This window comes from Schistocerca piceifrons, chromosome X (genome assembly GCF_021461385.2).
Source record: "Schistocerca piceifrons isolate TAMUIC-IGC-003096 chromosome X, iqSchPice1.1, whole genome shotgun sequence".
Lineage (NCBI taxonomy): Eukaryota > Metazoa > Arthropoda > Insecta > Orthoptera > Acrididae > Schistocerca > Schistocerca piceifrons.
The window spans coordinates 812,987,144-813,010,110 of NC_060149.1; the positions used below are offsets into that span (position 1 = coordinate 812,987,144).

Here is a 22,967-nt window from a genome sequence, read left to right on the forward strand (position 1 = left end):
AAGTACATGTAATAACTTTCTGATAGCTCACCAAAATCAGCACTCAATATATAGAGCAATATTTGTTGAACTTCTGTGTAAAGAATTTTTATATGCAGTTTCCAGTTTAAGTTATTACTATGTACACCATGAAATTTTCAAACTATTGCTTTACTCTCATGTTGTTTCATCACAACAAATGTTTCATTCTTCTATGTACAGAAAAATATTATGAACTTCTATCAAAGTTAGATAAAGTAGCTGGTGGCACAGAAGCCTCAAATATCCCTCACACTCACAACCTTTTGACAGCAGAAAACTGGATTCAAACTGGTGGCAGGAGTGGTTCTACTGAAATACTCTTCTATTGTCCAGGCTATGTCTCTTGGAATGATCTGGGGACTCTTGTTCTTCACTGTTGTAGAAAGGAAATATCTTCTATGTCGTTTTATTATCTATTATCTTCATGGACCCTACAACATTTTCAATATAATCACAGGGTTATTCATGAACTCAGTAATTCCTGTCACAATTCCAACTTTTCCTCCTTAGTACAAAGGAATTTTGCCCTTGTTACTCAAAATGTTATAAGATTCTCTGCAGTAATTTCTTACTTTAAATTCTGCAGAATCACATGCCCAATGATGATAGTAGAGATACAGTCTTCGTCCCACCTCGGTAAAAAGCTGTCTTCTAAGTTGGCTGGACAACTGAGTACAGCATGGTGGATTATATTCCTAGCTCAATCAACACTTGAAACCTTCCTCTATATCAACAGAGCCTTTGGACAATACAGGGACCAGTCAGCCTTGAAAGCATCCATTTCGTTGGATTTCTTTTGGGAATTACAGTGAAACTGATGAAACCCAATGAGAAAGTGAGAACTTTGGTGCACATCGAAGATCAGTTATCATTCACTTACCCAAGTATTATGGACATTATATAAGGACAATTACATGTAAATGTGTTCACATCAACCTTAGCTGAAAGAACTTGCCAATGAGATTGTGAGGCCACTGTTAATACAATAACAAAACTTTGACGTTTTACCATGTCTGCTGGTCTAAAACAATAGGAAAACAGAACACAAAATTCAGATAATTTTTACATCAACATCAAAAATACATCTAAATCTACACAGCATTCCGTAATTGTGTTACAAACATTCAGAGATTATTTAACTGGATAGATAAAAAATTTACTCACCAAGCAGAGACAGAACACACACACATATAAAAGACTGTTGTGATTGGCAAGCTTTTGGAGCTAGTGGCTCCTCCTTCAGGCAGAAGGGTTGAAAGGGAAGAAAGAAGGGTGAAGGAAAAGGACTGGAGTGGTCTAGGAAAAGGGGTTGATTTTGGGAAAGTAATCCAGAACTGCAGGTCAGGGGAGATTTACCGTATGGGATGAGAAGGAAAGACTGATTGTTGGGGATTGCATCAGACGAGATTTGAAACCTGAGAGCTTAAAGGTGGACGACAGGGTAATACGCAAGACAGAGATTACTACTAAAACATTGTGCACGAGTTAATAAGAGTGAGAAGCTAAGTGTATTGTACGTAAAAGAGGTGGGAGGGGGCGGTGAAAAATAGATGGAAAAGACAATGAAAGATGTAGGAAATTAAAAGGGAGTGAAGCAAAGAGTAGTTATGTAAATTAAGGCCAGGTGGGTGGCGAGAACAAAGGACATATAGTATTGCTAGTTCACACCTGTGGAGTTCTGAGAAACTGGTGTCTTGGGGAAGAATCCAGATAGAGCATGTGGTGAAACAGGACATTGCGAGTTGCAAGTATATACCCTCTGCCTATGCCTATTCATCCTAATTGATAATTTGGTGATACAGAAGGCTGAACAGTGTTTACATAATAGCTGGTATATGATGTGTCTTTTTGCAGGTGGCTCTCCCTTCGATGGTATATGTTTTGCCACTTACAGGGCTGTTATAGGTGGTGGTAGGAGGGTGCATAGGGCACGTCTTGCAGCGGGGACGGTCACAGAAGTAGGAGCTATAGGGTCGGAAGATGGTTGCTGAAAGAGCATAGGGTCTGACAAGAATACTGCGGAGATTGGGAGAGCGGAGGAAAGCTATCCTAGGTGTGGTGGGCAAAATCTAAGACAGAATGGATCTCATTTTAGGGCACGATTTTAGGAAATCTTGGCCCTGTCGAAGTAGCCAATTAACACATTCCAGACCAGGATAATACTGAGTCACCAGGATTGGATGTGATGGCCCGGGAAATCTGCTTTTCAACTAGGGTGGTTGGGTAACTACATGCAGTGAAGGATGAGATGAGAATGGTGGTATATTACAGTAAAGAGTGTGCATTCAAACAAATATGTTTGCCTCAGATGCCAAGGCTGTATGGGAGGGAACGTTTGACATGGAAAGGATGGCAACTGTCAAAATGTACGTACTGTTGTTTGTTGGTAGGTTTAATGTGGATGGAAGTGTGTAGCTGGCCTTCGGTGAGGACGAGACCAACATCAAGGAAAGTGGCACAGGATTCAGAATAGGACCATGTGAAATTTAATTGGGAGAAGGTATTTAGAGATTCCAGGAATTTTAGGTCAGTCTCACCATGAGTCCATATGGTAAAGATGTCATCAATGTATCTATACCAAACCAGAAGCTGAAGACTTATGGATCCCAGGAAAGCCCCTTCCAAGCGAACCATGAAAAGGTTGGCATACGAAGGAGCCATCCTGGTTCCCGTGGCCGTACCCCTGATCTGTTTGTATGTCTGTCCCTCAAAGGTGAAGTAGTTGTTGGTGAGCATTAATTTCATTAAGGTGAGTAGGAAGGTTGTCATAGGTTTGGGATCAGGTGGGCACTGACTGAGGAAATGTTCAGCAGCAGACAGACCATGTACATGAGCGATGTTGGGATAGAGGGTGGTGGCATCAATGGTGACAAGCAAAGTGTGTGGTGGGTGTCGGACGGGCATGGATTTCAGTTGATCTGAGTAATGATTGGTATCTTTGATGTGGGAGGGAAGTTTTTGCACTATGGGTTCCAAGTTTTGATCAACTAAGGCAGATATACATTCGGTGGGTGCTTTGAAGCCAGCAACTGTAGGACGGCCAGGATGATTGGGTTTGTGGAGCTTAGGAAGAAGGTAAAAGATGGGGGTGCGTGGTTTGGGTGGGGGTGAGAAGTTCTATGGATTGAGGTCTTAAACCTTGTGAGGGGCCTGAGGTTTTTAAGGAGGGACAGCAGGTCAGTTTGAATCATAGGGATGGGATCCTGATGGCAGACACTGTATGTAGAGGTTTCAGACAGCTGGCACAAACCTTCATTAATGCACGCCTTTCAGTCACATACTACAATGGTAGATCCTTTGTTTGCTGGGGGGATAATGATGGAGTCATCAGCTTTTAGGGAACATGGAGCCTGGAGTTCTGCAGAGGACAGGTTAGGGTCACATTGTAGGAATCTGAGGAAGGGTTGTAAGCCAATGCTGGAGGTAAGGAATTATTGGAAGGTTTGTAAGGGATGATTTTGAGGTAGTGGTGGTGGATCAAGTTGGGATTGTGGTCTGAATTGTTCAAGACAGGGTTCAATGTCAGGTTTGCTGCTGGAAAGGTTTTGGGTTTGGGTTGCAAATTCATATTTCCAATGTACATTATGTGTGAAGGAAAGGAGGTCCTTCACCAAATCAGCATCATCAAATGCAGGTTTAGGGCTGAAAGCAAGACCCTTAGATAGTACAGATAATTCAGTAGGGGAGAGTGCTTTAGGATTGGATTGGATTATTTGGGGGAAGAGACCAAACAGCGAGGTCATCGGTCTCATCGGATTATGGAAGGACAGGGAAGGAAGTCGGCCGTGCCCTTTCAAAGGAACCATCCCGGAATTTTCCTGGAGCGATTTAGGGAAATCACAGAAAACCTAAATCAGGATGGCCGGATGCGGGATTGAACCGTCGTCCTCCCGAATGCGAGTCCAGTGTGCTAACCACTGCGCCACCTCGCTCGGTGGAGAGTGCTTTACATGAGAGGTTAAGGACACTGTACTGTTGAGACTGGTTCTTGGGATTATGGGTTATTCTTGGTCTGGGAGGTGTAGTAAAGGCTGTGGGATGTTAAGGAGGTTGGTCAAGCTTGGTTTGTAGGAGAGGAGTGGTGGTTGATAGTGTGGCTGTTTAGGAGCTGCAGAGAGACAGGAAGGGAAATACCACTGTTCAAGTAGTTTAGGAGAAGGTGGGATAGCTTTTTGAGGTGAAGTCAGCTTTTAGAGATGATGGGGAAGAGTTAATGTGTCAATCTGTAGTACAAAAATGGCTGAGTGGTAAGATATAAGTGAAAATCTACTCAAGTTCCACAACATGCTTGCACACCGTTCAAACCAAGGGGCCTAACTTCTGAAATATGATCATGACGTACAGAATTCCTGCTGAATACTCCCCAATCCCCTCACCAAACATAACTTAATGTCATAGAAACCAAAAGTCCTATGTCTATGGTACAGTAATAATGAATTAAATTTACCCACAACATTTACAACAGTTGTTCAAAGTGGCATCCTCCAGTGTTATGGCAGGCATGGCATCACTGCACAAAGTTCTGTCATAATCTGTACCCTTTCTCATTTTCTCACTGTCATTTGAACATTGTCATGGGCAGAGACAATTCTTGCCAGGAGATCCTCTTCAGCCTTGACAGGCATCTTCTGCACAAGACTTTTCACAAGGCCTCACATGAAGAAATCAGGTGGGGTGAGATCAGGTGAATGTGCTGGCCATGAAACAGGACCTCCTCTGCCTACCTACTTTTCAGGGACCATCTGAGCCAAGTGTTCATGAACCCTCAGTACGAAGTGAAGTGGGGCTCCATGTTGGAACCACATCAGTCAATGAATAACGAGTGGGTAGAAAGCTGCGTAGTATGTTTCTGATTAACACTGTGTAAACTGGTGCATTTAAGTGGGCAGGAAGACGAAAAGGGCCTAGTATGTAATCACTGACTATGTCAGCCCAAATGTTGACTGAATATCTGTGTTGATGGCTCTTCTCATCAGCCCAAACATGACTATTAAGACTATTTAGCATTAAGTCTCTTCTGAAACAGGCTTCATTCATGAAAAGCCAATATGCAGGAAAGTAAAGATTAATTGTAAGATGCTGCAAGAACCATGCACTGAACGCAACATGAGGTCTGAAGTCAGAACATATTTTTTGTGGATGGTAGGGGATGTAGCTACATTTCCCATAATACTCGCCACACAGTAATCTGCGAAACATTAATTTGCGTGCAAGTGATCGAGTGCTGACTGCAGGCACCTCATCCATTTCAGCAAGCACTGTATCTTATAAGTTTAGAGTCCACATACTTTGACGTCATCCTCGGTCATTTTACTGTGATACCAATCGCCCCGTTACAATTAAAAATTGGAACAGTTTTGCAAGAAACAGTGTGAGCCAAATGTCTTCTACTCAGATATTTGGTCCTGTACAACATTTCCACTTCTCTCATGCTTACATTTGCTTGCCTATATGCAATTATGTCTGAAAGTTCTGTCACCCGATACAACTATTTGGTTAGGGCTCATCAGTGTTTGTGCTTTAACTTTGGTTTTGTTTTACTTTAGGGTGCAAGAAACAACTGGGGTCATATGAGCCCATGTCAAATCTATAGAACACGAAGACAGAGAGGAGTTAAAAACCGACTATACGTCAGTCCCAACTGACATACAGAAGACAGCTAAAGACAGGCACATGGAAAAAGGGTTAAAAAAAAGACACCATACAGAAACGGAGGTCCAAAACAAAAAATTAAATGGGCTTCGCCATACTGCTTTGGCGGATAAAAAGTAAATTGTAATCGACAGCCTGTGCGTCATTCACTAAAACGGCCGATAACTCAGATGGCAAACCCAAACAGGAACATAAATAGTTAAAAAATGGGCAGTACATCAGAAAGTGGCGGACAGTTAAAACTTGGGAACAATGCGTACAAAGTGGTGGGATAGCACCACTTATTGTATGATGGCTAAAAAGGCATTGCTCAATATGCAGCCTAGTTAAAATGACCTCCTCCATGTGGGAAGGCCGAGAGGAGGTAGTCCAAGGCACTGGGAGAGGCTTAATAAGCCGGAGCTTATTCCCGGGAAGGTGGGATTGTTGGAAATGTCAAAGGGACATCACCTCCTGACAGACGGCAACACAGATATCATCGGAAGGAATATAGGAACTCACGGGCTGAGGTACGAGGGCTGCTGCCTTGGCAGCAGCATCAGCAGCCTCATTTCCTGGCAGACCGACATGACCAGGAACCCACAGAAACACCACACTGGCTCCATCAAGAGTGAGCAAGTGACAGTTTTCCTGGACCCGCTGCACTAAGGGATGGGCGGTGTACAGTGCACATAGACTTTGAAGGGTGCTGAGTGAGTCTGAGCAGAGGACAATTGAAAAGGCTATGTCGCTGGATGTACTCCATGGCATGATACAGTGTGAAGAGCTCGGCTGTAAATACTGAGCATTGTGCCGGAAGCCGATACCAAAAGACAAGGGTGCCAATGACGAAGGTACATCCGACCTCACGGTCAGGCCGTGAGCCATCAATGTATATGAAGGTACTATAGCGTAGTTCCATGCGAAGGTCGTGAAACTGAAGGTGATAGACCGAGGCTGGAGTAGTGTCCTTAGGAAGCGAATGAAGGCCAAGGTTAACATTAGCCACTTCACGAAGCCTAGATGGTGAAGGGTTCACACCCACTGGAAAAGTTGCAGGTAGCGTGAAATTAAGCTGCCATAGCAAGTGCCGAAAATGGACTCCACGCGGTAACAGAGAATAGGGACGCACCCCACACTGATGATCAAAGGAATCATCGAAGAAGGAGTTATAGGATGGGTGGCGACACGTAGCAGACAAATGGCATGCATACCTCCTGAGGAGAAAGTCACGGCACTAGGAGAGTGGTAGTTCAGCAGCTTCCGCATACAGACACTCAACCGGGCTAGTGTAAAAGGTGCCTGTGGCCAACTGGATGCCACGATGGTGGATAGTGTTGAGACAGCATAAGAGCAATGGACGTGCAGATGCATAAACAAAGCACCCACAGTCAAGTTTCGAATGGACAAGGGACCAGCACAAATGGAGGAAGTACTATTGAGGACACGTAGGACATTGAGGAACCGCATACAGTGGGCTGCCAGGTGAGACACATGGGAGGAATAAGAGAGTTTCCTATCGAGCACGAGCCCCAGGAATTTTGCAGTTTCAATGAATGGAAGGACAGCAGGTGCAAGATGTAAAGAAGGTGGGAGAAACCATTTGTGTTGTCAGAAATTCATACAGACGGTTTTGTCAGTGGAAAAGCAAAAGCCACTCTCGATACTCCAGGAGTAAAGACGATCAAGACAGCAATGAAGACTCAGTGAGACAGGTCCACAGAGAACTGCAATAGATGGCAAAATCATTAACAAAAAGGGAGCCGGAGATGCCTAGCGGGAGACAGGCCGTTATAGCATTAATGGCGATAGCAAAGAGGACGACGCACAGGGCAGAACCCTGAAGTACACCGTTTTCCTGGATAAAGGTGTCCGACAAGGCAGTACACACACTCAACTTGAAAACTTGGTCTTTTAAAAACTCCTCAAGGAAACAGGACAGGTGGCCACGGAAGCCCCACATGTACAGAGTATGGAGGATACCAGTTCTCCAGCAGGTGTCGTAGACCTTCTCCAAATCAAAAAACACAGCCACAGTCTGGAATTTCCGCAGAAAACCATTCATGACATGGGTGGACAAAGTAACGTATGGTCAACTGCAGAACGCCACGCTTGAAATCCACACTGTGAAATCGTCAGTAAATTGTGAGACTCGAACCACCATACCAGCCGGGCATGAATCATACGTTCCATCACCTTGCGAACGCAGATGGTAAGAGAGATGGGGCGGTAGCTAGAAGGAAGGTTTTTGTCCTTACCGGGCTTAGATATGGGTATGACGGTGGCTTCACGCCAGCATCCGGGAAATGTGTCCTCTGCCCAGATGCAGTTGTACGTGTTAAGCAGAAAGTGCTTGCCCCCAAGAGAAAGGTGCTGTAACATCTGAATGTGGATGGTGTCTGGCCCTGGGACGGAGGATCGGGATGAACTGACAGCATGATCTAACTCCCTCATAGCAAAGGCGACATTGTAGCACTCACGATTCGCAGAAGAGAAGGGTATTGCCCAAGCCTCCTCTGCTCATTTCTAATGGAGAAAGGCAGGGTGATAGTTCGAAGCACTCGAAACTTCCACAAAATGGCGGCCCAAGGTGTTGGAGATAGTAAGAGGGTCCACGATGACATTGTCTGCTACTGTCAGGCTGGAAATTGGGGAATGGATCTTGGTCCCAGAGAGCCATCGGAGGTTGGACCACATGACAGAGGAAGGGGTGGAACTGTTAAAAGAAATACTGAATGAAATCCAGCTAGCTCTTTTGCTATCTCAAAGAATGTGATGACACTTTGCACGCATCTGTTTATAATAAATGCAGTTTGTTCCCATAGGATGATGGTTAAAAATGCGGAGAGCACGTCTCTGTGTGCGAATTGCATCGCGGTATGCCTCAGTCCACCGAGGGACTGGGACATGACGTGGTAAAGAGGAAGTGGTGAGGAATCGAACGTTCTGCAGCAGTAACGTTTGTGAGATATTCCACCTGGTCATCATAAATGGGGAAATCTTGTTCTTCGAAGGTCGCCAGGGAGGAGTAAAGCTGCCAGTCATCCTTAGTACACTGCCATTTTGGCGTGCACGCAGATGAGGTAGGAGTCAGCAAACAGATAGCACACAGGAAAGGGTTGCTCGAGTAGGTGTCAGAAAGAATGGACCACACAAGACAGTGGGTAAGCTGGGCAGTGCAGAAGGTGGGTCCAAATGGGAATAGGTATGTGAGGAGTCAGAAAGGAAAGTGGGTGCTTCAGTGTTAAGGAGGTTAAGAAGGTCAGCCAAGGGGGCACCTCTCTGACAGGTCCTGTGAGAACCCCAAAGGGGATGATGTGCATTAAAGTCACCGAGTAGCAAAAATGGGGGAGGCAGCTGTCCAATAAGCTGAAGGAAGTCTGCCCTGGTGACACCAGATGACAGAGGGACGTAAACAGTACAAAGTGAAAAGGTGAGGTGAGGAAGGAAAATGCGGACTACAAAAGCTTGAAGTCGGGGAGATGGGTTGACTATGAATGTCATACCGTATGAGTAGCATGACGCCCCTACGAGATGGAATGTCGACCTCAGGTTGAAGGTCAAAATGAATCGGTAAGAAATGTAGAGCTCAAAGTGGTTGTGAGGGCGCAATCCTGCTCCATGGGGTCCACAGAAGCATCTGCTTGCTTGTGCGGGAGGTCTGTGGAGTCCCAACGCTGAAAAACAGTTGGCGGTGCACACCAGCAACATGGAGGCAAGCCGGGCTAAGGTATCATGTGGTGAAACCACTGAAGAGGTTCGAGTGGGCAAAGGAGAAGACCGTTTGCCTTTGGTGGACTTCTTTGAGCGTTTCCAGTCACAGGAAGACTCGAGTGTTGTTTGGCTGGAGGGACAGAGGAAGTCTTCACGGGAATACTCCTTCTGTTATTTCTGTCCTACCGGTTGTGTAGCTGGTGGCTTCACCCCTTGAGGCGAGAGTTTGATGATTTGTTGCAAAGCTGAACAGGGGGATGGTGATGCTACCTTGACACTGGGCAATTTCACAACCTCGGACCCGAATTGTACGTTGCACGTCTGCATGGCCATGTCCTTTATGGAGTGAGAGGTAACAAGGAGAGAATTATAGGTGCCACATGGGAGAATGCAAGGTTTGCGACTAGCCAGTAATGTGTGAGCGACTGGGTAAGGCACTTTTTCATTTACCCTGATCTCTTGGACTACCTGTTCATCCAGATACATGGGGCAATCATGAGAGGCGGCAGCATGGCTACCATTGCAGTTAATACAGCGGGGAGAAGGGGGCAGACAATTGCCCTCGCGCGTACCCCTACCACAGGTGACACATTTAGCTGGATGTCAACAAGATATTCTGGTATGGTTGAAACGATGACACTGGTAGCAGCGCTTTGGGTTCAGAATGTACGACTGGACTGTGATAATTTTATAGCCTGCTTTGACCTTGGATGGGAACACCACTCTATCAAAGGTGAGAAAAAGAGTGTGGATGGGCAATAAGGAGGAATCTACCTTTTTCGTTACATGATGGACAGCAATGACACCCTGATCACAGAGAGGTAAGACCGGATTTCGGTCTCAGTCAGACCGTTGAGCAGCCTGGTGTAAATTACACCATGGGAAGAATTCGAAGTTCTATGGGCCTCCACACAAACAGGGTAGCCATGGAGAAGTGAGGCAGTAAGCAGTTGTTGTGCTTGAGAATCAGAAGTAGTCTCCAAAAGTGCCATTCTGTAAACGAGAGCAGGGTTTCACAGGGCCTGCAATTGCATCAATACCTTTCTGAATAATAAAAAGATTTACCGTGGTAAAGAACTGACCGTCTTCAGTGTGTGAGACCACAAGGAACCGTTGTTTAATTAACAACCTTCAAATTCATGTGATTTATGGTGTAACTGAATAGATAAAATGTGTCATATTCAACTAGGAGGCAATTAATAAAAATGTACCCCACTTCTCTTTATGAGCCAAAGTGGCTGCTTGCTCTGGCACTGAGGGAGAATCATCTACATCTACATCTACATCCATACTCCGCGGGCCACCTGACGGTGTGTGGCAGAGGGTACCCTGAGTACTTCTATCGGTTCTCCCTTCTATTCCAGTCTCGTATTGTTCGTGGAAAGAGGATTGTCGGTATGCTTTGTGTAGGCTCTAATCTCTCTGATTTTATCCTCATGGTCTCTTCGCGAGATATACGTAGGAGGGAGCAATATACTGCTTGACTCCTCGGTGAAGGTATGTTTTCAAAACTTTAACAAAAGCCCGTACCGAGCTACTGAGCGTCTCTCCTGCAGAGTCCTCCACTGGAGTTTATCTATCATCTCCATAATGCTCTCACGATTACTAAATGATCCTGTAACGAAGCGCGCTGCTCTCCGTTGGATCTTCTCTATCTCATCTATCAACCCTATCTGGTACGGATCCCACATTGTTGAGCAGTACTCCAGCAGTGGGTGAACAAGCGTACTGTAACCTACTTCCTTTGTTTTCGGATTCCATTTCCTTAGGATTCTTGCAATGAATCTCAGTCTGGCATCTGCTTTACCAACAATCAACTTTATATGATCATTCCATTTTAAATCACTCCTAATGCGTACTGCCAGATAATTTATGGAATTAACTGCTTCCTGTTGCTGACCTGCTATTTTGTAGCTAAATGATAAAGGAACTATCTTTCTATGTATTCACAGCACATTACACTTGTATACATTGAGATTCAATGGCCATTCCCTGCACCATGCGTCAATTCACTGCAAATCCTCCTGCATTTCAGTGCAATTTTCCATTGTTACAACCTCTCAATACACCACAGCATCATCTGCAAAAAGCCTCAGTGAACTTCCGATGTCATCCACAAGGTCATTTATGTATATTGTGAATAGCAACGGTCCTATAACACTCCCCTGCGGCACACCTGAAATCGCTCTTACTTCGGAAGACTTCTCTCCATTGAGAATGACATGCTGCGTTCTGTTATCTAGGAACTCTTCAATCCAATCACACAATTGGTCTGATAGTCCATATGCTCTTACTTTGTTCATTAAACGACTGTGGGGAACTGTATCGAACGCCTTGTGGAAGTCAAGAAACATGGCATCTACCTGGGAACCCGTGTCTATGGCCCTCTGAGTCTTGTGGACGAATAGCGCGAGCTGGGTTTCACACGATCGTCTACAGAGTAGATTTCTAGTCTGCAGAAAAGTCATTATACCCAAACATAATACGTGTTCCAAAATTCTACAACTGATCGACGTTCAAGATATAGGTCTATAGTTCTGCACATCTGTTCGACGTCCCTTCTTGAAAACGGGGATGACCTGTGCCCTTTTCCAATCCTTTGGAATGCTACGCTCTTCTAGAGAGCTATGGTACACCGCTGCAAGAAGGGGGCAAGTTCCTTCGCGTACTCTGTGTAAAATCTAACTGGTATCCCATCAGGCCCAGCGGCCTTTCCTCTTTTGAGCGATTTTAATTGTTTCTCTATCACTCTGTCATCTATTTCGATATCTACCATTTTGTCATCTGTGCAACAATCTAGAGAAGGAACTACAGTGCAGTCTTCCTCTGTGAAACAGCTTTGGAAAAATACATTTAGAATTTCGGCCTTTAGTCTGTCATCCTCTGTTTCAGTACCATTTTGGTCACAGAGTGTCTGGACATTTTGTTTTGATCCACCTACTGCTTTGACATAAGACAAAAATTTCTTGGGATTTTCTGCCAAGTCAGTACACAGAACTTTACTTTCAAATTCATTGAATGCCTCTCGCATAGCCCTCCTCACACTACATTTCGCTTCGCGTAATTCATGGTATCTACTATGTTGTTCTCTGCTGTAAGTCATTTTATCCAGATCCCTAATGGCTTTGTGGTTCATTAACAATAAAATCAAGAATAACTGCTCTACTGGAAGGTGAGCAACAACGATGGTTGCTACAAACAACCAGGTAATTTAGCTTTAAAAGCTGGGTCATGGTCAGCATCACATAGTAAAAGGTGGGTAATTTATTTTGGAACAGAGGCTAAAGGATAAGACTTTTTCTGTAAACCCTTCTTGCAAATTCTTTATGTTAGGCTGAACCATAAATGGTACACACACAAAAGTCTATGGGTCTAAATGAATTTATTACAGAATTGTTATACGTGAGACCTGTCCGAACCCCAAACATTTCCACTCAAACACTTCAAAATATCAAAAGTTTCAAGTAAACTTTTATTAAAGTTCTGCAAGTGTGGTATCCATGCAATCTTTTAGCCAAGTATGAGAATTAGGGCCCCAACTGACTAAACAGAGTTAAGAAAAATACCCCTGAAACTGTTCTTGTTCATTAAAGAGTTCTGATTAACATGAATGTGCACTGTTGTACATGATGAAAATTATAAACCTATTTTGGTACCAAATCTTCCAATCGCTGAAGTGTCAATTGTGGTGGACAGATTAGGCATGCAATCCAGGAAGAGTAGTAGTAAATAATAATAAAATCACCTACAAACAGAAAGATCTTCACTGGACAACTCACTATGTTAATTGTGTCATTTATAGCAATGGGAAAGAGGGTGACACTTCAAATGCTCGCTTGAAAACACAATTTTCTTTTATAAAATTGCTTGAGTGTGTGTCTTCTATTTGGTAATGAAGAGCTGCACTCTGCGAGGCCAGATTTCAATAAAATTAGTAAGCTCTCACAAAGGCCTCAGTTGTGATTCTGGCCAAGTATGTTGCACCTCCATATAGCATCATATGCTTCTTCATATATCCCTATGAAGCTTCGTTTACACTGGAGTGAACATAAGCAAATGAATATCAATGAACAAGCATCAGTGAACAAAAATTCTCTCAGGTGTAAATGATAGACAAATGTGAACAAACAGCATTCAGTCATGATCGAGTCACATTTTCTTGTGCATTTTCACATTCTGCCAGTTGTTGATCTTTCAGTGAACCGTAAAAGTAAGTTCCCATCCTCTCCACTTCAGCACTATCAGCAGAGAGAGTTTTTAACTCTAGAAATGCATGACAGAGATCTTCATCCATTTACATTAATATTAATGTAGGATATTGCCTGTTATGTCAGGAGCATGTAAATGTTAGTTCCGAATTGGGCATGTTGTCATCTCCAGCATTTTGCCTCATCCTATGACAGTAGCATGCAATGATGAACAACAAACCAATGAAATAGAGGTGAGTGTAATGCCCAGCATCATCCACAAGATAGACGTGAATGCAGGTGGATATACAACAGATATATGGACTGATACATACCGGAAAATCCGTTACCTATCTATCACTGCACACTTTATCAATATTAGTGACTGCAAAATTTGTTACTGGTGACAATTTATTTTTTCTGAGAAGAAAAAAAAAAATGAGGAATTTATTAAGAACTACACTCTGGAAACTTTATTCAAATTGTTTGGAGTAAATCCATAGAATTTTAATTTTTTTGTCACTGAAAGAAGCATTAACATAGGCAAGGCATTGCAATCCTTTCAGCATTATGCACGCATTACCTGGTTTTGGGCACAGTCCCGTAACACAATTTTCAATGGTGATTATTTGATAAATGGGGTTGCAGTGGTTTTTTTCAAGAGTTATGCTGCCAAAAATACTATCCCTTTCATGACGAAAACTGATTACGTGAGTTCGATGCAGACGAGCTTGAAGCAAGAAACAGAAAGTAGGTGGAACAGCTTGTTTAGAATGCTACAGTTTGTAGTTGGGCATAACAATGAAGTCATATAAATGCTTCGAGAGAGAGGCATCTCTGTAAAACTTACCAGTAATGACAACAACACTGCAAAAGAACTCTTGACATTTTTAGAGTCATTTATTGATTCAATAGCAGTGCTGGAAGGCAAAAACTTTCCAACAGTTCAGTTTATTTTGTTATGGGTATACTCACTGTAATACACGTCCCAAAGATAGAGAGGGATGTTTAAATTACTGCAAGTCCAGTTTTCTTCATACACACTGCATGTCCAGTAAATGAAAATTGTGCTCAATTGCAAAACTCTGGTTTCAGTGTCACATGTATTTTGGCAGTACAGTACAACTATCATATTATCATCTATTGACTGTAGGTACTAAAAAGTGCTGCAAGATCGCTGTCTCCATCTCACATATGAGAAAGTCGAAATTTGGACATTGCACAGACTAGTAACGTTTTTGTGGTCTCTCCTTTAATTATTGAAAATAATGTCTGTTTCTGATAGAGATGAGATGTTAAATACTGTGTGTCAAATGTGTGATGAAATGCCAGTTCCTGATAAGCTATAACAAAATTATAACGTGACAATAATATCTCACTCTGTTTTTCTGATATCTGTAAATATTTATTTCAGGCTGTTGAGAGAATGTCAGCAGCTAAAAATATGAAGTCACAGTTTTTGTAGTAACAAGACTGCAGTTCATGTTATACTCAACTGATGAGATTCAATTGTATTTAACCCAAGTGGATAGTTATGACGACTATGATCGAGTTGAGAAGTGAAAGCGTAACCACCGTCTCTTTCCTGAGCTATCTATTTTAGCAAGAAAAGTGTCTAGTGTTCCAGTCTCAAACGTGACTAGCGAAAGAGATTTCAGAGCAGCACGGAACTTTATATCGAATGGACTAAGCAAGCTTGATCCAAAACAAGTTGATTCACTGTTCTTACACCAACGGGGAACAATTTGGAGACAATTTAGTTCCTCTTAGAGTTCCAATTTCTTAGGTGATCAAGTTCACATACATACATTTGAATCAAAGCAGATGGTGTTATAAAAAACAGCACTGTGATTTTTCTGTTTCCAAATTTCCATTATTGCATAAAGCAAGCTATTTGTTCTTGTGGATCACAATGATGTCATGATTAGACACTACCACCCAGGAATATAGGTCTACAGCGTAACCAAATTAATCTGAGCATAGCTCCGTCAGCTGGAGGGAATATGTCAGAACTGACACCAGCCTGCAGACACACAAAGCTGCTAGTAAAACGGTCACAAGAGCATCGTGACAAGTGCACAAGCCTGGATGGCCTCTGCCATGACCTCCCTACCGTGACTAATTCGACCACAGTGCCCTCTTCAAGCATTTTGTGCTCGGGAGAGCCATGGCTGAGCACAGTGCACTCAAGCAAGTATGAGTGGGCAAAATGACCAATTTGCAGACCTCTAGTAGGCATGAAATTTGATTTGAAGTTGCTGGAAATCTGTGAACAATTTGAGATTCTCTGTCGATAGCACTCACTACTTGATGTCAATAAAGAGCTAGTTGTGCTTCACAAGAAAAATTTTTTCTGAATTCATGCTGGCTATTTGTCAATAAATTGTTTTCTTTGAGGCAAGTCATAATGTTTAAACAGAGTATAATCCTAATGCAAATCGATGTCAGTGATATGGGCCTGTAATTCAGTAGATTACTCCTACTTCCTTTCTTGAGTACTGGTGTGACCTGTGCAACTTTCCCAGTCTTTAGCTGCAGATCTTTCATTGAGTGAGTGGTTGTACATAATTGCTAAGTATGGAACTATTGTATGAGCATACTCTGAAAGGAGCCTAATTGGTAAACAGCCAGGAATAGAGGACATGTCCTCATTAAGAAAGTTAAGCTACTTCGCTACACCGAGAACATCTACTTCTGAGTCACTCATGTTGGCAGCTGTTCTCGATTTGAATTCTGGAACATTTACTTCCTCTTCTTTGGTAAAGAAATTTTGGAAACCAAGTTTAGTAACTCTGCTTTAGAGACACTTTCATTGGCGACATTATCATTGTTACAGTGCAGCGAATTTATTAATCGTGACTTGCTGCTTGTGTACTTCACAAACAACCACAATCTCTGAATCGTCTACCAGATTATAAGACGGTTTCATTGTGGAAACTATTAAAAGCATCTTCCACTGAAGTCCGTGCTAAATTTTGAGCTTCAGTAAAACATCGCCAACTGTGGAAATTTTGCCTTCTTTTAAATTTTACTTGCTTTTTTTTGTTGCTCCTGCAACAGCGTTTTGACCTCTTTTGTGCACCATGGGGGTGAGTACCAACTCTTATTAAATTATTTGGAACATATCTCTCAATTGCTGGTGATACTATTTCTATGATATTAAGCCACATCTAAACAACACTTACATAGTCAGTTTGGATGGAGTGGAGACTCTCTCTTAGGAAGGGCTCAAACAAATTTTTATCTGCTTTTTTAAAAAGATATATTTTGCATTTATGTCTGGTGGATTTGGATGTTATGGCATTCTGGCTTGCTGCACTGACCTTATAGCCACTAATCAGTGTATCTGTCATAGTGTTGCTTAGAATTTAAGTATGTTTTCACAATCATTAACACTTTGAGTGAGCTAATGAACTAAATGTTCAACATAATTTTTGGAGTAAGCATTCAGTACAATTTCGGATGATATTTTATGCCTACTGTTTCATACTGTAAGAGGCAAACTACAGCATGGCCACAATCAACCAAATTATTCTCCCACATACAAGTGAACAAGAGTTGAGAATGCAGTCACAAACATAGAAGAAACCCCAGTACTGATACAAGCAATTGCTAACAATAAGTATAAACGCAATATGAAGGCACATGCCTGCAGCACTGTGCTTATAAACAGGCAGCTCTGGTAGATGGGGCAGCATATGCTGTGCCATGTGCGTAAGTCATGTGGCCCACCACATGCGACCTCTAGTGGCCAGCCCACGTAGTCGCCGTTGGTAGAATGTTGCTGGTGTTGCAGTGCATATCCAAGTATTATGTACAAGGTTATAGCACTACCACTAGCTTTGAACGTGCATTTGTGTCAACAAATCGAGAGTAGACTAAAGTCACCACCAACTATATTTGTATGAATGCGGTACCTATTTGAAATAAGATAAGTTAACTTTGAACCGTTCAGCATCTGTATTGACTCAATTGGGGGTCAGTACAATGAACCAATGATTAATTTATTGTGGTTGTCAAGTATGGCCTCTACCATAATAAATCACGAGAACTATCAATACTAATTTCGCTACAAGGTAAATTACTATTACTAACAGCAATAAACACTCCACCATCAATTGTACTTACTCTACCTTTTCTGAACACATTAGGTCCTTTGTAAAAGTTTTGGCTGAATCTGTCTCTGGCTTTATCCAGTTTTCAGTACCTATAACGATTTGAGCTTCAATGGTTTCTATTAGCACTTGGATCTCTGGTTCTTTCTCAACACAGCTATGACAGTTTACAACTGCAATACCTATTTTGCTAGGTCTACCCTCATCCTTTGCTTGTCTTACACCCTTTTAGTCTTATGCTCTTTCTGTAATTTCCCCGAGACCCTTTAAATTAAAAGATCGCTCAGTCCACTCCACACAGTCCCCACTACCCGTGTAGCCACTTTCTTTGTGTAGTGGACTCCTGGCCTATTAAGCAGGACCTAATACCCCACCACCCCACAGCACAAGCTGAGGAATCTGCACAGACTATATGGTCGCAGAACTGTCTGAGGCTCTGATTCAGACTCTCCACTCAGTACAGTACCAAAGGTCCCCAATCGGTCCTGTTGTCGATGCTATAGGTACATAGGAACTCTAGAGAGAGGAAACAGTACAGCAAAAGCTGGAGGCTCTGTGTTCAAAAGAGTTATGATGCCGCTGGTGGGCTTAATGTTAAAGCTCTTGTCGACAATCATCTTAAGACAGCACAGAATTTGCCGTTGCTGCAAATCGTATTGCCAAGTACTTCCAGCATTTCCCTTCAACAACAAGAGCTGGAAGATACTTGCAAGAAGTAGTAGTTCCCACACATTGCATTATGATCACTGGCAATCTTAATGAAAGCTTTCCTGGGCACTGGTGCCCATCAGTCACCGCTTATCTCCTACCTTTGATTTACAAACGATTACATACTCAGGGGCTTAAAATTAAACTTTTACATGGATTTTGTTTGCATAATAGCGCAAATCTCCCATAAATCTGAAATTATTAGTCTTCAACCAATAAAGGAGAAAAAACACAATCTCTGCTACAAATAATTTAGTTGGATTCACATAAAACTTAACCTACACTGTGCAACGTAATTAAAAGTTCACTTTTTCAGAATCCTGTAATTGTCCCCCATTGTGATGAAGTTTGAAATTTGGCTCAAAGGCACCTTTGACCTTCCTCTGCAATGGTGCAAAAGCACAAAACCCTATGATAGCACCCTCGAGCTCGGCAAGTTATCAACACGTGTGTAAGAAAAGCCACAGCCCTGGAGTTTATGGGATGTGTAAGGTGTGTTAATGGTGTCACATTGGCACCAAATTTCACCACAATTGTGCCCAATGCCACTGTGGACATCTCACGTGATGGGAAGGTCGTCATACCCCCTCTTACCCACATTTCATCCCCTTCTTTTGATGCCTCCGAGATGGAGGTCACACTGAAATGACCAGCACTGACATCACGCAGTTTTCATATGGGTAGCTAAAAAACATTTCAGACACACTGTTGCTTAGTATGGACACAAAAAGGACTCGGGGGTTGCCTTTAAAGTGTGTCAATGAAACCAGCTCTTCCCTTGGGCACTGATTCTCACACATTTTATGATAAAAAATGACAGTCTGCAGTGTGATGAGCGACAGGACAATGCTCTTAAAAACTTTTAACACTGCTGACAATACCTGAATGATTCAATCCTCCTCTAAGGAAAGTGTGAGCCTGCAACCTGACAAAGTGATTGCACTCCTTTAGACTGTAGCGTGACAGCAATTTTTGCACTAGTATACAGGATGGAACCACTAAGGACTGTTCAAAACCATTTGATGAAATCTGAACGTGATCCAAAGCAGCAAAGGGTGTTCGTGCTTTATGCTTTTCCAGCCCTCCTGTTTAGCACTTTCCCGTGACACAGACACGCTTATCTGCAGAAAACTGAAAACCTGTCTTTCCAGCCCACTCCTCTAACTGCCGCACTGTAAGTTGGAACTGATGGCTCGCCACTGTAGCACTGGAGGAGGAACAGAAAACAGCAAAATCGTCTACAAATAAGGAGCACTGTACCGGACTCCTTACCATAGATGTGGTAGTGTTGATGGCTATGGCAAAGAGGGTAACACTTAAAACACTGTCCTGAGGAACACCATTCTCCTGTTCAAATCGATCAGACAGTGTGTCACCAACTCGGGTCCTAAAAACCACTGAGACAGGAAAGACTGTATGAAGATGGATGGGGAGGTGGCCACGAAAGCCCCATTGATGCAGTTGTGCAAGAATACAGTGTCTCCAAGTAGTATCATATGCCTTACTTATATAGAAGAATATGCCGATACAGTGATGCTTACTGAGAAAAGTCTGCTGAATAGCCGCCTCTAGGAGGATCAGATCATTGACAGTGGAACGAAATCTTCGGAATCCACATTGAGAGCTGCTAAGGAGTTGCATGGTCTCTAACAACCAGACCAGACAACAGTTAACCATTCGCTCCAGGGTCTTTCCTCCACAGCTTGTTACGGCAATACTCTGATAACTACTGGGACATGTGCAGTCCTTTCCTGGTTTGAGGAGAGGGATCAGAATTTCCTCCCTCCATGAGTTGGGGAAGTTGCCCGTCTGCCATATTAGATTAAAACATTAGAGGAGGATTTCCTTTATGCCACCGTCAAAATCTCAGTCAGTGCTGGTTCGATGTCTCACATGGAGAAAGGGGAGTTGTAGGCCTCAGAACTGTCGGACTTGCAGTCCAACTTTTCTCTCTCTACAGTCATATGATAGCAATGAAATGCCATCTGAGCAATGTCTCAGTGTTGTTTGGAGGCATCCCTGTTTCAGCACTGCTGCTATCGGTAAACAACTGCGTTTACCGAAAATCCTCCAGATGGCTTCCCATACCTTTATAGAAGACGTGGAATGATTTATGGAGTCCAGGAACGCTCATCATGACCATTTCTTACTCTCCATAATGACGTGTTGAGCTTTGGCCCTCGCGACTCGAAAGGCCCTAAGGTTGTCTGCTGTCGGTCGGGATTTAAAATATCGAAGAGCTGCACACCTTTCCTGGATCGTGGAGTGGCACTCATCCATCGACCTAAGGACTGCGGAATGGAGAAGCCAGCGGCACGATGGATCACTCATGTGATGTGATCCACCCTTCCTTGGACACTGTCGCAGTGTTCGAACACAGCCAGCTAGCTGAAACACATCCAGTTAGCTCTGCTGACCATCCATTTTGGGAGCTTAATTTCAGGTGGTGAGCCATTTAGTAGGTGAAGGCGGATTGGGAAGTGGTCACTGGAGTGAAGGTTGTCAATGACCTCCCACTGAACAGTCGGTGAGGGCGGGAGAACAGAGAGGTCGATGGCTGAGAATGACCCAGTAGCAGAAGAGAAATGTGTAATAGTACCTGTGGTGAGGTTGCACAGCTCGTGAGACGTGATGAGGTCCTCCAAAACCCGACCCCCGGGGCCAAGTATTGGTCAAGCCCCAGAGGACATGATGGGTATTGAAGTCTCCCAGGAGAAGAAATCATCGTGGGAGTTGTGCGATAAGATCCATGAGAGCCTCAGAGTCTAGTTCATCTTGCGGAGGTAAATACAGTGAGGAAACAGTGATCCTTCGACACACATGAATTTGAACAGCAACTGCTTGCAGGTCAGAATCCAAGGGGAGAACAGAGGAGTGATGCGTGTTAGTGACAAATACTGCGACACCTCCCTTGCTCCTTTCCCCCAATAGGTCATCCTTTTGGTATAGCGTATATCACCATAGCACAGGGACATATGTATCTTTAAAATGCATTTCTTGTAAACAAAAGCACAAAGGTTGTGCCTGTGCTATGAGTTTCAGTTTCTCCACATGAGTCCTGAATTCATTCATCTTCCATCATAGTATGGACGCCATGTCATCGGTGCGGTTTAAATTTACCGCCATCTTCGCAATGGGGAGGTGAAGCACTCGATGAGCGAGGGGAATGGAGGGGCTGCCTGGATCCAAGGCATCTAACTCCATGATATCCTCCTCATCAGTCAGACGGGAAAGAATGACGTCTGATGGCACTCTGGACAGCTTTTGACCTGAACGTCGTAAGCCTTTCCCTGCACACTGTCCCTTCGAGGATTGGGGAGGGGGGCAGGGGGCGTTGAGAGACACTCTGCTTTTCTTGTACCTTCTGGATGTTCGCTGTGGAACTGTTGTTGGTCTTTCCTGGTGCATCTACCTGGACTTCTCTGTGAAGAATGAGGTGGTAAAGATGGGGTTTTGTCGCCTTATATTCTTTTTTGGCTTCAGTATAGGAGATCCGCTTGGTCACTTTTATTTCCTGTATTTTGCGATCTTCAGCAAAAACAGGGCAATCTCGGTTCCAGACTGGGTGATTCCCAGAGCAGTTGATGAAGATCACCACAGACAGGCAGTCAATCCCAGTGTCATGAGCGGCTTTTCCGTAGTTCCCGCAGATCGCTTCACCTCCACAATTCATAGTTGTATGGGCGAAATACTGACATTTATAGCACCACATAGGGTTTAGAATGTACGGCCGAACATTAAGTCGAAGGAACTCCACCATAAGATGTTCAGGCAGTGTCAGAGAATTGAATGTGACATTGAAAGTGGCAGTGTTTTCAGTTGCTCCATTATTCCTGCACGTTCATTGTTCCACATTGACTATTGCCTGGGATGACCAGTCTTGCTTCAGTTCTGCTATAATCCATTCATCGTAAGAATAAACCTGATGTAAACAAACACAAGTGCGATGATTGGTCAGAAGCCATAACACATGTATTCTGGTGTTGTTACGCTCTTGGAAGTAGGTCCTACTTATGTATTTTATTACCAAGTTACGTTAAATAAAACTTTAAGATATTCAAATGTATTAACAGCCATCAACATTTTTCTTAATCATGCTTCAGCTATGAAGTTTTTATTTCAAAAATTGTGTACAGTCACAGCCTCTGCAGCACAGTGCTCTGATTGTCATGCTGTTAATGCGAAGTATAAAAATGGCTGAGGCTGCTTTCTGTTCCATAGTGGAACATGGTTAAAAAATGTCGAGAAATAGGCTGCACTTAATGTTTCTCATAAATTTATGTAGATAATCGGCTTTGAAGTTTTCCCAGCATTGTATACACTGCAGTTGATAAACAAATGTACGTTGAACGTGTAGCGCAGTTGGTAGCGTAATGGTCTCCGAGTAATGTGCGGTTATTCGAGCGTCGATTCTAATCATCCCAGTATCTTCTTTTTTTTTCTCATTCAATATGAAATACCTACATCTCTTAATTACAAAACTCATCATCATTTTTAATGAATAATGCACGTCTTCTTGTTTCTAATTACATACTGGATGCGAAATTCCTGTTTCCATTTCAAATACAAATTCTTAATTATCGATGTCTTA

At 43.1% G+C, this 22,967-nt stretch overlaps 1 protein-coding gene across 1 annotated transcript in view; it reads right to left on the reverse strand.

Annotated features, from left to right (window-relative positions):
• Positions 1-22,967, reverse strand: part of LOC124721646 (katanin p60 ATPase-containing subunit A-like 1) — a 116,501-nt gene that overhangs the window by 15,290 nt on the left and 78,244 nt on the right. The window lies entirely within an intron of this gene.